Source organism: Stegostoma tigrinum, chromosome 38 (genome assembly GCF_030684315.1).
Source record: "Stegostoma tigrinum isolate sSteTig4 chromosome 38, sSteTig4.hap1, whole genome shotgun sequence".
Classification (NCBI taxonomy): Eukaryota; Metazoa; Chordata; class Chondrichthyes; order Orectolobiformes; family Stegostomatidae; genus Stegostoma; species Stegostoma tigrinum.
This window is the reverse complement of record NC_081391.1, coordinates 13,421,890-13,436,950: the sequence shown is the minus strand read 5'-3', so window position 1 is coordinate 13,436,950 and position 15,061 is coordinate 13,421,890. Positions and strand designations below refer to the sequence as shown.

The window sequence follows — 15,061 nt, the reverse complement described above, 5'->3', positions numbered from 1 at the left end:
AGGCCTAGAGTCTGTCCACAGTGTGGGGGGGGGGGGGCGGGGGGGGGGGTGAACTTCAGTAGGAAAGCTTGATTGACCAAAGAAAGGTATCAATGGTCTCAAAATGATGGACAAAAACCAATATCAATATATCATTTTATTCATTTCCATTCAGCTGGTACAGCCATTACATTCTTTGCTACAAAATTCCTTCCCCCTGGAAGGAGACAGATTGCCCAGGGTGAAGTGGGGAATGCATTCAGACCAAGCAGACAGTACTCCAGGCCACACTAACTGCTGTCCTCCAGGGAGAGCCTGTCAAACAGGTACTCTCCCATCCCATTCTCAGGGGCTCCCAGGCGCTTCAGGTTGGTGATGTAGTCCCCAAGTTGCTTGATGATCTCCACCTCCTCATCCAAATAGTGAGTCTCCAGGAAGTCACACAGCTGCAAGAATATGACAACTTGCAGCATTAATGCTATCCAAGACAACCTCAGATTTCCTACTGCAAAACACTCAGCCATATGAGCTCTAGACTACCCTGAAAACCTAACACCTGGAGACTATGCCAGTGAGGACCATGTATTTCAACTGCTCTTGCAGTTTGTTAAGTGATGCTGTGTTGGATTATGATGGATAGTGATCATTCCACTGCAATAATCCTGGATGAGCATTCAGTGGCCAATATCACTTCATCACTCCTACTAGATTATAATCCAAATTCCCATTTTACTTGATTGCTGAGCTGATCAGATTATAAGCATTGGTACGGATCTGAAGAGATCCAAATGGTACTTGTCTGAGACAGCAGGCAACTTCTAATCCACAAAAGACCAACCATTGAAGGTGTTACCCTGAGTGACCAGCAGTGAAGAGAATGAAGTGGTGAAGCTTACATGAGGGTCAGTCTGGGCTGTGGCAAGTTGGTGAAGATCCAGCAAACTCTGGTTCACATTCTTCTCCAGATCCAGGGCAACCTGCATCGCCTGCAGGCTGTTACCCCACTCATCCCTCTCTGGCTTCTGAGGATGGAAAGAAGGAAAGTGAAGCTTCAGAATCTCTACAACATCGATCAGTGCAGAACTGCTCTGAAATGCATCCCAGCTCATCCCACTCCCCCTCTATTCCTGTAACCCTGCATTTCAGATGGCCAATCCTCTTATACTATGAGGACACCAACGCAGACATGGGGAGGACATGTCAACACCAGTCCCTCACCAGAGGCCAGATCAAAACCTGCGTCCCTAGCACTGAGAACACTGCTAGCCCCTGAGGCAGCCCTGGAGCACAGCTGAAGAACAGTTCCTTCAGAATTGCTTTCACCTTGCCTGTCGGTCCTTGATCTGAAGGAGGAAGTTGAATAACAGGTCATTGTGGGGGATAATGACAAGATTTGCATCAGGGTCCATCTGATGGAATTGCGAGGATATTCACGAGTGAATCCTAAATGCTGTCATGGTACAGTGGTAGTGCCCCTGTCTCTGGCTGACAAGGCCAAGGTTCAAGTACCACTTGTGCTGGTGGCTTCATACATGCCTGAGCAGGATGATCAGAAACATCACGGCTATTTAATTCATCCAAGGGACAGCGAGGTGTTTGCAAAGTGTGTTGTGCTGCTAACAGTTAAGAAAGGCCCAAAACCATAGATCCCTCAAAGTTCAGACAAGGTCAACAGGGTGTAACAGTGACAGAGGGCAAGCAACCTCTATTAGTTGGGTGTGGTGGAACAGGAAGGGGGCCAGTCTTGTCACAGTTTGTTCTTCTAGTCACCACATGATTCCCTCTTGGGCCTCACCAGTCACAAGGACAGGATGGCACTGCAGGGGGAAGCTGGTGAGGTTGCCCAGGCTGTTGCCCAAGATCCATTGATTGGAGGTTAGATAGGCTGGGATTTTCTGTGGAGCAGGAACGGCTGAGGGAGTGACCTGATGTAACTATTGAAGAATAGAGAGTGGCCAGTTGATGGAATGTCTTCCCCATAGCAGACAGCAAGACCAGAGAGAAACCAGGTTTGTGGAGTAAGCAGGTTAGAGGGGATTGGAGGAAACGTTCTCTTCACCCTCCTCCGAGGGGGAGGTTAGAAATATGAGATGAACCACATAAAGGGTTGGATGGTGGTGGAGTCAGCTACTCCAGATCAGTTTAAGGTCCAGCTGGACAAGTATATAGTGCCAGGACAGTGGCCTGTGGACCAAGGGAAGGTAAATGGGATTAATGTGCTTTAGTGTTTGTGGGGTCAGCAAAGACATGGTGGGCCAAAGGGCTTCTTTCTACACTGGCTTCAAAAAGGAGATCAAACAGGCCGAACAAAGTTTTGACTCAAATGAAAACCTTGTCACTGACTTGAAACCACACCACAAGAGCAGCCATTACCATCCCAACCCCCACCCCACCCAACTCCAACCTTCACATCCTGGAGGAGGACCCGGCCTCCACGCTGATTCTGGAAGTTCAGCAGCTTCTCTGCATGTTCCCGCTTCTCCTGGACTGATGTTTGAAGAAGCGGGAGACATGGGGGAGGGCAACATCATCCCGGTCAAAGTAGGACATCTGGAAGGGAGATCAAGGTAAAGCCCATTAACAAGTCACGGGCCAATTTTAGTTCAGAGCTCCAGGGCTACTTGAGCATTCTAAAAATCAGACTGACAATAAGCTGTTAAGTACCTGATGCATTAACAATTCAGAACCCAGTTTTGAGCAGTTCCTGTTGAATTGGAAAAATCAAAACAATCCCAGCTTCCTCCAGGTAAGCTGTAAACACCATGTGTTTTATTTTGGTTTGAAACTCCTGGCAAATTGCTCAGTGGGTCTGGCACAGCATTGGGTGAGAACAAGTGTGAATTGATGTTTTTACTGATTAACCTCCACCAGAAATGGGATAAATTACTGATTGAATAGGGTTTCAAGAAATGCCAGAAGCTGGAATGCAGGATGTGCACCAATAGAACAGCTGCAGGGCACGCTATTGCTCCTTTGGCAAAGGCCAGAAAACAGATCCCAGACACTGCAACTAACAGCTAGGAAGGAGCACATTTTCTGCTTAGTCAGGATCAATGCAATTGGATGCACTGTATCTATTAGTTTGACAAGGGCTGCAGTAGTGGGGTGGCTGGGGTGAGGGGGAAGGGATGAATGAAGGACATGGGCACCAAGAATCTGCCAAGGAAAGCCTGCCTCGGGACAGTCTTTGGATTGTTCTAGATACAGTTTACTGCTGCATCTAAAACAGCTGTACTGAGACTGCTAGCAACTTGTACCATTACACATGAAACACTGATTGACAAAACAAACTGATCACATGACAAATATGACAGTGACCTGCAGATCACCTACTCTCTAGACAACATCACTTATTAAAACAGTAACCTGGAAATGCTACTGTTGACTTAATCCAACAGGCAAAGTCCTGTAGATTTCTAAACCAGGATGTTCACAATTCAATGTATTCAGGTTTACCAGGTCTGCTATTGGAAGCAGCTACTAAGACACACATTCTTGGGAATCCTGCTGAAAAAAGTTGCTTTAATTGTCAAATGCAAACACAAGCACAATTTATCATTGCCCATTTAAATGGGCAGTTAGAAGATGTAGAATAGTGGAGATTTTACTCTTGGGACATGCTTCCAAGTTGTGTTAGGAACATGGGTCAGCGATTAAAACTGAACTGCTGGCTCAATGAAAGCTGTTGCCACCTCCCAAAGTGGGGCTGACAGGGACTTGATCCTCATCATGAGAGGACTTCCTGCTGACAAGCACAAGCCCAGAGAGCACCCGGCAACACTCACTAAGGTTACTTCTAACACCTTCTAAACACATTCTACCCCTTGGAAGGGCACAGGCACCCAACCACCTGGGGAAAGAGGGGCTAGTTAGTTTAGAGTCAGGCCAAATACAACAGGAATAAGCTATTTTTTCCATATTCACTGGGTCAGTACCCTCCGCACATTCTCAGCCCCACGGCAGTGCCATGCCTTGGAAAAGCTCCAACACTGATATACAGACAGCCCACACCCACCTCATGAGTATGAAAAAAAGCAAAGTAGATCTCAAATGGAGATCTGCTTGATCAGATACCAGTCACAACCTCACCCAGTTTAATCTGAAACTAGAACATAACAGCACAGTACAGGCCCTAGATGTTGTGTCAACTTGTCATACTGATCTCAAGCCCATCTAACCTAGACTATTCCCTGTACGTCCATATGCTTGTCCAATGACGACTTAAATGTACCTAAAGTTGGCAAATCTACTACCGTCACAGGCAAAGCATTCCATTCCCTTACTACTGAGTAAAGAAACTACCTCAGACATCTGTCCTATATCTATCATCCCTCAATTTACAGCTATGCCCCCTCATGCTCACCGTCCGCAGAAAGAGGATTTCCCTTTCCAACCCTCAGAATATTATATGTTTCAATTAAGTCAACTCTCAACCTTCTCACCAATGAAGACAGCCTCAAGTCCCTCAGTCTTTCCTCATAAGAGCTTCCCTCGATACCAGGCAACATCCTAGTAAACCTCCTCTGCACTCTTGCCAAAGCTTCCACATCCTTATAATGCAGTGACCAGAACTGTATACAATACTACAAGTGCAGCCACACCAGAGTTTGGTACAGCTTCACCATAACCTCTTGGTTCCAGAACTCAATGCCTCTATTAATCAAAGAGAAAACACTGCCTTCTTAACCGCCCTGTCAACCTGGATGGCAACTTTCAAGGACCTGTTTACGTGGACACCGAGATCTCTCTCCTCATCGACATTACTAAGAATCTTACCATTAGCCTCGTGCTTTGCCTGCTGGTTACTCCTACCAAAGTGCATCACCTCACACTTGTCTGCATTAAACTCCATTTGCCACTTCTCAGCCCAGCTCTGCAGGGCTAGAACAAGCCTATTCTAAGCTGATTGCAATCGGAAATCAAGTTTATTTGAGATGTTAAGTTGGGATCACCACAAAATTCAAATACAAGCAAGGATACAAGGAGGAAAAGAAGAGCAGTGACTAGCCGATGGTGCTTCCATTCCCACAATGGTGAGTCCCAATTCGTTTTTAAATTAGTTCCCTCAAGTTTCAAACAAAGTCACAGGAAGCGATAATTACCACCAGTCACAGCACCATCATGGGACAGGCAAGTAACTACAAGAACACTCCACCCTCCACATCTCACTGACAACCAACTGGGACCCAAGTTAGAGTACATTAGACACCAAACTATTGTTATAGTAACATCACACTCATCCTGCAGTGAGAAAGAGGTAGGAGCCACAAAACTCAGTCTATAAGATAGACAACTTAATTACATCCAAGGGGAAGAGTTCACTTCAACAGAACAGAAGTATGTTTCACCCAACAGAGACACCACTCACCAAAGACTGATAGAGATAGGAGGCAGTGAGCTCCACATTAATCTGCTTGTTGACAGCATCTTCACAATCCTGGTGATAGTTCTGCATGATCTGGGATGCCATCATATAAAGGAAAAGCTTGCTTTAGTTTCCACACCACAAAAATAACAAAGTTAAGAACAACAATAAACATCCCTGCCCTGGGACTCTATTTATACCCGAGGAGCCAACACTCATTTTATGAAGCAGGAAATGAGATCATCAGTGAAGGCCAATCACTCTTGTTAATCAATTGATCAGCTGCCACATCCAATCAGTGCAGGATGGGAATCGGGTCAAAAAACCAATCAGAATTGATGAGTGGTTGATGATGAAATTGCTGAAATGATCTTTGACCTCCTGAACAAGTGCAAATTCTGGGAGGACATCTCCCTGAAAATGAGAATAAAGTATGCTCTAAAACTTCACGTCTGTATCTGAAGTTGTGCGTTAAGACACACTCAACACAGATTTGCAGAATTCTGTCAGATTGTTATTCTGAGGGATTAGTCGTCATAATTTTTGAACATTGGTGTTGGAGCTCTTTGAAAAATGGCTCGATTTGGTTGATCTGAACATTTTCCTATTTCTGTGCCGCAACAGAAATAATGTGCTTTTGGATCATCTAAAACAGGCAACTGATGTACTTTGTGGATCCAATCTGCATCTGATGTGATCTCCCTGACCTTGACCTTGAAGGCCCAGTTTGAAAAGCAAAACGCTAAATGTGCTGAGTGCCTCTTCTACACAGTAGGCCTCAGGCCTCTATGTCTCAGTTGCTGCTAGAAATGTATCGCACGTTGAACATTTCTGTCTCCCAGTTTCGTTTTTCATTGTTTGAAGTAGAACTAGCGATTAACCCCAGCAGGTTTCCAAGTGAGGAATTTCTGGTCCTGTATACATTGCGTTCTGTAGATGGTACAGCTCAGAAACTGGGAATTCAGATGCTGGGAATTCTGTCAGGAAGTACTCAACTCCTGAGTTTCCAAAACCTGTCCACCGTCAATAAGGCTGAAGTTGGGAGTAGTGCTGGAATAGTTTACAATGTTGTCGCTTGAGGCAGCTCCGACGACACTCAAGCAGCTCCATGTAAATCTGTCACCATCCTGACTTGGAACACTATCCCTGTTTGTGAATGAAAATCCCAGGAGCCCCTCCTCAGCAGCAGCAGCAGCATCATTCCAGTCTCTCCTACACCAGGTGGACTGTAATGACCAGCTCATCACCACCTTCTGGAGTGTAACACTTGCTGAGCACTAAATGTGGCCTTGCCCTTGGCAGACTCACGATTGACTGCATACAGTAAGCATGCTGGGACAGGGTAGGGGAGTCCAAAACTAGAGGTGGTAGGGGTAATGTTTTCACACACAGGCATATGGAGTTTGGGGGGGTGGGGGGAGAGGGAGGGAAGCTGAAGAACAGCTTTTCCCCACAGAAAATGGTTTAGGTCAAGAATGAGTGGCTACATAAAGCAGGAGAAGTAGGTGCAATTGCAGTTGTTAAAAGACATTTGGTGATTTCCAGGGAAAGGACTGGTTGAGGGATATGGGGCAAACACAACTAGTTCAGATTTGGAACACTGCTCGACCTGGACGGTTTGAGCCAAACAACCTGTATCTCTGCTGTAGGACTCTGACAGTATGCAACAGCATATTCCTTTGTTCGGTACTTTCGGGTGAGACAGTGTCTCAGTAGCGAACACTTACCTCACAGCGACATGGGATTTATTACAGCCTTAGGGCACCCTGGGGAGTTTGTACATTTACAGTGTCTGTTTGGTTTCCCACCCACCATCTGAACTATTTGCTGGTCAAGTGGATAGGCAATGCTAAGTTGGTGATATTGACAAGGGGCAAGCTGGATTAGCCATGGGGAAGACACAGGGTTAAAGGACTGGGGTGGGACTGAGCAGGATTCTGGTCAGAAGGTTGATGCTACCTGGGTCAAATGGCCTCTTGCCGGAGAGCAGGGATTCTATCACCAAGGATAGAGACTGGGCCAAACAACAACGATTTTTGTGATGGAACAAATCTATTCAGTACCTTCATGACCCACACTCTTCCTAAGGCTACAGTGTGCACTTGTGCCAAAACTCAAGATAATCTCTGGGCTGTCTCTGATCACCCCCTCCCTAACCCATGATCAGACACCTTGAATGATCAAGGAAACAGCTGTAAGGCAAAGTCAGCATGTCCAGGCATCTTGACTGAAGGAGACAGCCCCCATCTTCCCCAGAAATCCCTGCTCCCTCACTGGGTCAAAAAAAATTTCATCAGCCCATGGAAAGGTTCCAAGAACCAAGGTAGCAGCTTTTTGTACAAACCCTTCAACAGTCAGAGGCCAGTTGTAGCTGCAAGCATAAACCAAATGTGAGTATTTTGAACCATGGGCAATCATCCAAGCCCCAGGTCACCAATCCTTGTATTTATGGTATAAAGAGCATCCACTATCAATCAAGTAGCCCCAGAGAATCTGGAGATGATTCTCTGGAATGTGACTGTTCAGAATGTTTGGGCTGAATTTCCCCCAGCTCAGGGCTGGTGGACTTCCAGTTATGGGGAGGGCCTGAGCCCTGGGCGGAGGAAAGAAAGCTAAAAACTGAGGAAGCCACTTGAAGGAATTTTGGATTCCTTCTGGGGGAAATTCAAATCTATGCAGTTGAACCAAGAAAGTTCAGAAAACCCAAGGTCCCCTGGGAGGAGCAGCAGACTTCAGTGACAAAGTGAACTGGTCAGCAGGGCCACCAGTTGATGGTTGTCGTCAGGGTCGGTCACAGGCCCCATTTGAACCCCAACTGGCTCCCGTAGGCCTGGAGTCTGTCCACAGGGGGTTGGGGAAAAGCAATGGTGAAGTGAAGCAAGAAAGCTTGCTTGACCAAAGAGGTATCAGTGGTCTCAAAATGATGCACAGTAACTGAGATCAAGAGATCATTTTATTCATTTCCATTCGGCTGGTACAGCCATTACATTCTTTGCTCAAAGTCCTTTCTCCCTGGAGAGAGACAGATTGGCCAGGGTGAAGTGGGGAATGCATTCTGACAAGCAGACAGTACTCCAGGCCACACTAACTGCTGTCCTCCAGGGAGAGCCTGTCAAACAGGTACTCTCCCATCCCATTCTCAGGGGCTCCCAGGCGCTTCAGGTTGGTGATGTAGTCCCCAAGTTGCTTGATGATCCTCACCTCCTCATCCAAATAGTGAGTCTCCAGGAAGTCACACAGCTGCAACAGAGGAATATGACACTTGGTACATTAACACTATCCAAGAAAACGTCAGAATCCCCACTGAAAAACATGCATATGGAGGGAGATTGTCAGGGATGACTAGAGCCAACGCCTGGAGAAATTGTGCAAAGAGGACAACTGCTTTTTAGCTGCTTCATCTTGCTGTTTATTTACTGGAGCAGAGTTGACTTGTGATGGATAAAAGTCATTCCACTGCAGTGGCCCTGAATGAGAATTCAGTCACCAATGTCGCCTCAGTCCTCCCCACAGGTTTACAAGTTAAAATACATACTTGGAGTCAACTGCTCAGCAATGATTTTGTAATCACTATGGATCTGAAGTGATCCATGTCATCTGCACAAAAACAAAGTCTAACTGAATTTCTTATCCACAAAAGACCAACCAGTGAAGGTGTTGCCCTGAGGGCCTAGCAGTGAAGTCAATGAGGAGGTGAAGCTTACATGAGGGTCAGTCTGGGCTGTGGCGACTTGGTGTAGATCCAACAAACTCTGGTTCACATTCTTCTCCAGATCCAGGGCAACCTGCATTGCCTGCAGGCTGTTACCCCACTCATCCCTCTCTGGCTTCTGGAGGAAGGAAAGAAGGACAGTTAAGCTTCAGAATCTCTACAACGTGCATCAGTCTGTAACTGCTCTGAAGAGGATCCCAACTCGTCCTTCTCCCACCCTATTCCTGTCACCCTGCATTTCAGATGGCCAATCCTCTTATACTATGAGGACACCAACGCAGACATGGGGAGGACATGTAAACACCAGTCCCTCACCAGAGGCCAGATCCAGACCTGTGTCCCTAGCACTGAGAACACTGCTAGCCCCTGAGGCAGCCCTGGAGCACAGCTGAAGAACAGTTCCTTCAGAATTGCTTTCACCTTGCCTGTCGGTCCTTGATCTGAAGGAGGAAGGTGAATAACAGGTCATTGTGGGGGATAATGACAAGATTTGCATCAGGGTCCATCTGATGGAATTGCGAGGATATTCACAAGTGAATCCTAAATGCTGTCATGGTACAGTGGTAGTGCCCCTGTCTCTGGCTGACAAGGCCAAGGTTCAAGTATAACTTGTGCTGGTGGCTTCATACATGCCTGAGCAGGATGATCAGAAACATCACGGCTATTTAATTCATCCAAGGGACAGCGAGGTGTTTGCAAAGTGTGTTGTGCTGCTAACAGTGAAGAAAGGCCCACAACCATAGATCCCTCAAAGTTCAGACAAGGTCAACAGGGTGTAACAGTGACAGAGGGCAAGCAACCTCTATTAGTTGGGTGTGGTGGAACAGGAAGGGGACCAGTCTCCTCAGTTTGTTTTTCTGGTCACCACATTATTCCTCTTTGGCCTCACCAGTCACCTGGACAGGATGGCACTGCAGGGGGAAGCTGGTGAGGTTCCCCAGGCTGTTGCCCAAGATCCATTGATTGGAGGTCAGATAGGCTGGGATTTTCTGTGGAGCAGGAACGGCTGAGGGAGTGACCTGATGTAATTGAAGAATAGAGAGTGGCCAGTTGATGGAATGTCTTCCCCATGGCAGACACCAAGACAGGAGAGAAACCAGGTTTGAGGAGTAAGCAGGTTAGAGGGGATTGGAGGAAACTTCACCCCACCCCCACCCCTCTGAGGGGCTGTTTGAAATATGAGATGAACCACATAAAGGGTTGGATGGTGGTGGAGACTGCGACTCAAGATCATTTTAGGGTCCAGCTGGACAAGTACTTAGTGCCAGGACAGTGGCCTGTGGACCAAGGGCAGGTAAGTGGGATTAATGTTGTTCGTGTTTGTGGGGTCAGCATAGACATGGTGGGCCAAAGGGCTTCTTTCCACACTGGCTTCAAAAAGGAGATCAAACAGGCTGAACAAAGTTTTGACTCAAATGAAAACCTTGTCACTGACTTGAAACCACACCACAAGAGCAGCCATTACCATCCCATTCCCCACCCCACCCAACTCCAACCTTCACATCCTGGAGGAAGACTCCACCTCCACGCTGATTGTGGAATTTCAGCAGCTTCTCTGCATGTTCCCGCTTCTCCTGAGACTGATGTTTGAAGAACTGGGAAAAATGGGGAAGGGCAACATCGTCCCGGTCAAAGTAGGACATCTGGAAGGGAGAACAAGGTAAAGTCCATTAACAAGTCATGGGCCAATTTCAGTTCAGAACTACAGGGCTACTTGAGCATTCTCAAAATCAAACTGACAATAAGCTGTTAAGTACCTGATGCATTAACAATTCAGAACCCAGTTTTGAGCAGTTGCTGTTGAATTGGAAAAATCAAAACAATCCCAGCTTCCTCCAGTAAGTTGTAAATACCATGTGTTTTATTTTGGTTTGAAACTCCTGGCAAATTGCCCAGGAGGGTCTGGCACAGCATTTGGTGAGAACAAGTGTGAATTGATGTTTTTACTGATTAACCTCCACCAGAAATGGGATAAATCTTTGATTGAATAGGGTTTCAAGAAATGCCAGGGGCTGGAGTGCAGGATGTACACCAATAGAACAGCTGCAGGGCACTGTATTGCTGCTTTGGCAAAGACCAGAAAACAGATCCTAGACACTGCAATTAACAGCTAGGAAGAAGCACATTTTCTGCTGAGTCAGGATCAATGCAATTGGATGCACTGTATCTATTAGTTTGACAAGAACTGCAGTATTGGGGTGGCTGGGGGGGCATGAGGAGATGAATGAAGGATGTTAGCTCCAAGAAAAGCCTTTGGATTGTTACTGCAACAGTTTACTGCTGCACTGACTCAGACTGCTAGCAACTTGTACCATTACACATGAAAGAAAGACTGACAAAACAAACTGATCACATGACAAATATGACAGTGATCTGCAGATCAACTACTCTCCAGACAAGATCCCTCATTAACCTGGAAAAACCACTGTTGACTTAATCCAACAGGCAAAGTCCTGTAGATTTCTAAACCAGGATGTTCACAATTCAATGTATTGAGGTTTAGCAGGTCTGCTATTGGAAGCAGCCAGTAACAAGCACATTCTTACAAATCCTGCTGAAAAAAGTTGCTTCAATTCTCAAATGCAAACACAAGCACAATTTATCTTTGTGATTTAAATGTGCAGTTAGAAGATGTAGAATAGCAAGATTTCATTCCTGGCACATGCTTACAAGGTGTGTTGGGACAATGGGTCAGTGATTAAAACCCAACTGCTGGCTCAATGAAAGCTGTTCCCCCTCCCAAAGTGGGGCTGACAGGGGCTTGATCCTCATCAGGAGGGGACTTCCTGCTGACAGGGACAAGCCCAGAGAGCACCCTGCAACAAACACTAAGGTTACGTAAACACCTTCTACCCCTTGGAAGGGCACAAGCACCCCACCTGGGGAAAGAGGGTCCAGTTAGTTTAGAATCAGGCCAAATACAACAGGCATAAACTTTTTACCAGAGTCACTGGGTCAGTACCCTCAGTACATTCTCAGCCCCATGGCAGTGCTGTGCCTTTGAAAAGCTCCAACACTTGACATACAGACAGCCCACACCCACCTAATGGAGTATCAAGAAAAGCAAGGTAGATCTCAAAAGGAGATCTGCTTAATCAGATAAGAGTCACAACCTCACCCAGTTTAATCTGAACATAGAACATAACAGCAAAGTGCAGGCCCTTCAGCCCTTGATGTTGTGCCGACTTGTCATACTGATCTCAAGCCCATCTAACCTACACTATTCCATGTATGCCCATTTGCTTATCCAATGATGACTTAAGTGTACCTAAAGTGGGCAAATCTACTACTGTCACAGGCAAAGCATTGCATTCCCTTACTGAGTAAAGAAACTACCTCTGACATCTGTCCTATATTTATCAGCCCTCAATTTAAAGCTACCCCACCTCATGCTCACCATCACCATCTAGGTAAAAGGCTCTCCCGATCCACCCTAACTAGCCCTCTGATTATTTTATGTTTCAATTAAGTCACCTCTCAACCACCTTCTCTCTAATGAAGAGAGCCTCAAGTCCCTCAGCCTTTCCTCATAAGATCTTCCCTCCAGACCAGGCAACATCCTAGCAGATCTACTCTACACCCTTTCCAAAGCTTCACATCCTTATAATGTAGTGACCAGAACTGTATGCAATCCTCCAAGTGCAGCTGCACCAGAGTTTTGTACAGCTTCACCATAACCTCTTGGTTCCAGAACTCCATCCTCTATTAATAAAAGACAAAACACTGCCTTAATTGCCCTGTCAACCTGGGTGGCAACTTTCAACATTCCGTGTCTATCTATCAACAGATCTCTCTGCTCATCTACACTACCAAGAATCTTACCATTAGCCCTGTACTTGGCCTTCCGGTTACTCCTACCAAAGAGCATCACCTCACACTTGTCTGCATTAAACTCCATTTGCCACCTCTCAGCCCCGCTCTGTAGGGCGAGAACAAGCCTACTCTAAGCTGATTGCAATCGGAAACCAAGATTCTCAGTATCAATTGGCAGGTTTACTTCAGATCCCCACAAGATTCAAATAGAAACAAGGATACAGGAGGGAAAAGAAAAGCAGTGACTAGCTGATGATGCTTCAAATCCCACAATGGTGAGTCCCAATTCATTTTTAAATTAGTTCCCTCAAGTTTCAAACAGTCACAGGAAGCTATAATTACCACCAGTCACAGCACCATCATGGGACAGGCAAGTAACTACAAGAACACTCCACCCTCCACATCTCACTGACAACCAACTGGGACCCAAGTTAGAGTAACATTAGACACCAAACTATTGTTACAGTAACATCACACTCATCCTGCATTGAGAAAGAGGTAGGAGCCACAAAACTCAGTCTATAAGATAGACAACTTAATTACATCCAAGGGGAAGAGTTCACTTCAACAGAACAGAAGTATGTTCCACCCAACAGAGACTCCACTCACCAAAGACTGATAGAGATAGGAGGCAGTGAGCTCCACATTAATCTGCTTGTTGACAGCAGCTTCACAATCCTGGTGATAGTTCTGACTAATCTGAGAGGCCATCTTATAAAGGAAACACTTGCTTTATTTTCCTCACCACAAAAATGACAAAGCTAAAAGCAACAGTAAACATCCCTGCCCTGGGACTCTATTTATACTCCAGGAGCCAACACTCATTTTATGAAGCAGGAAATGAGATCATCAGTGATGGCCAAACACTCTTGTTAATCAATTGATCAGCTGCCACATCCAATCAGCGCAGGATGGGAATCGGGTCAAAAAACCAATCAGAATTGACAACTGGTTGATGATGAAATTGCTGAAATGACCTTTGACCTCCCGCACAAGTGCAAATTCTGGAAGGACATCTCCCTGAAAATGAGAACAAAATATACTCTAAAACTTCACTTTTCTATCTGAGGTTGTGCGTTAAGACACATTCATCACAGATTTGCAGAATTCTGTCGGATTGCTATTCTGAGGGATTAGTCGTAATAATTTTTGAACGTTGGTGTTGGAGCTCTTTGAAAAATGGCTCGATTTGGTTGATCTGAACATTTTCCTATTTCTGTGCAGCAACAGAAATAATGTGCTTTTGGATCATCTAAAACAGGCAACTGATGTACTTTGTGGATCCATTCTGCATCTGATGTGATCTCCCTGACCTTGACCTTGAAGCCCAGTTTGAAAAGCAAAACGCAAAATGTGCTGAGTGCCTCTTCTACACAGTAGGCCTCAGGCCTCTATGCCTCAGTTGCTGCTAGAAATGTATCGCACGTTGAACATTTCTGTCTCCCAGTTTCGTTTTCGTTGTTTGAAGTAGAACTAGTGATTCACCCCAGCATGTTTCCAAGTGAAGAATTTCTGGTTCTGTTTACATTGCGTTCTCTAGATGGTACAGCTCAGAAACTGGGAATTCAGATGCTGGGAATTCTGTCAGGAAGTACTCAACTCCTGAGTTTCCAAAACCTGCCCACCCTCAATAAGGCTGAAGTTGGGAGTAGTGCTGGAATTAGTTTACAATGTTCTCGCTGGAGGCAGCACCAACGACACTCAAGCAGCTCCATGTAACTCTGTCACCATCCTGACTTGGAACACTATCCCTGTTTGTGAATGAAAATCCCAGGAGCCCCTCCTCAGCAACAGCAGCAGCAGCAGCATCATTCCGGTCTCTCCGACACCATGTGGACTGTAATAAGCAGCTCATCACCACCTCCTGGAGTGTAACAGTTGCTGAGCACTAAATGTAGCCTTGCCATTGGCACACTCAAGATTGACTGTATATAAAAAGCATGCTGGGACAGGGTAGGGGGGTTCCAAAACTAGAGGGCACCGGTTTGAGGGGAGAGGGGCAAGATTTAAAAGGGGCGTGAGTGACAACATTGTCACACAGAGGGTGTTGCGTGTATGGAACGAGCTGCCAGAGGAAGTGGTAGAGGTGGATAGAATTACAACATTTAAGTGACATTTGGAGATTTACATGGAAAGGAACGGTTAAGAGAAAGATGGGCCAAACGAAGGCAAATGGCACTACACAGTTTATG

At 45.9% G+C, this 15,061-nt stretch overlaps 1 pseudogene; it reads right to left on the bottom strand.

The window, feature by feature from the left end:
- Positions 1 to 299: 299 nt before the first annotated feature.
- Positions 300 to 13,580, bottom strand: LOC132206479 (ferritin heavy chain A-like; annotated as a pseudogene).
- Between the last annotated feature and the right edge of the window lie 1,481 nt (positions 13,581 to 15,061).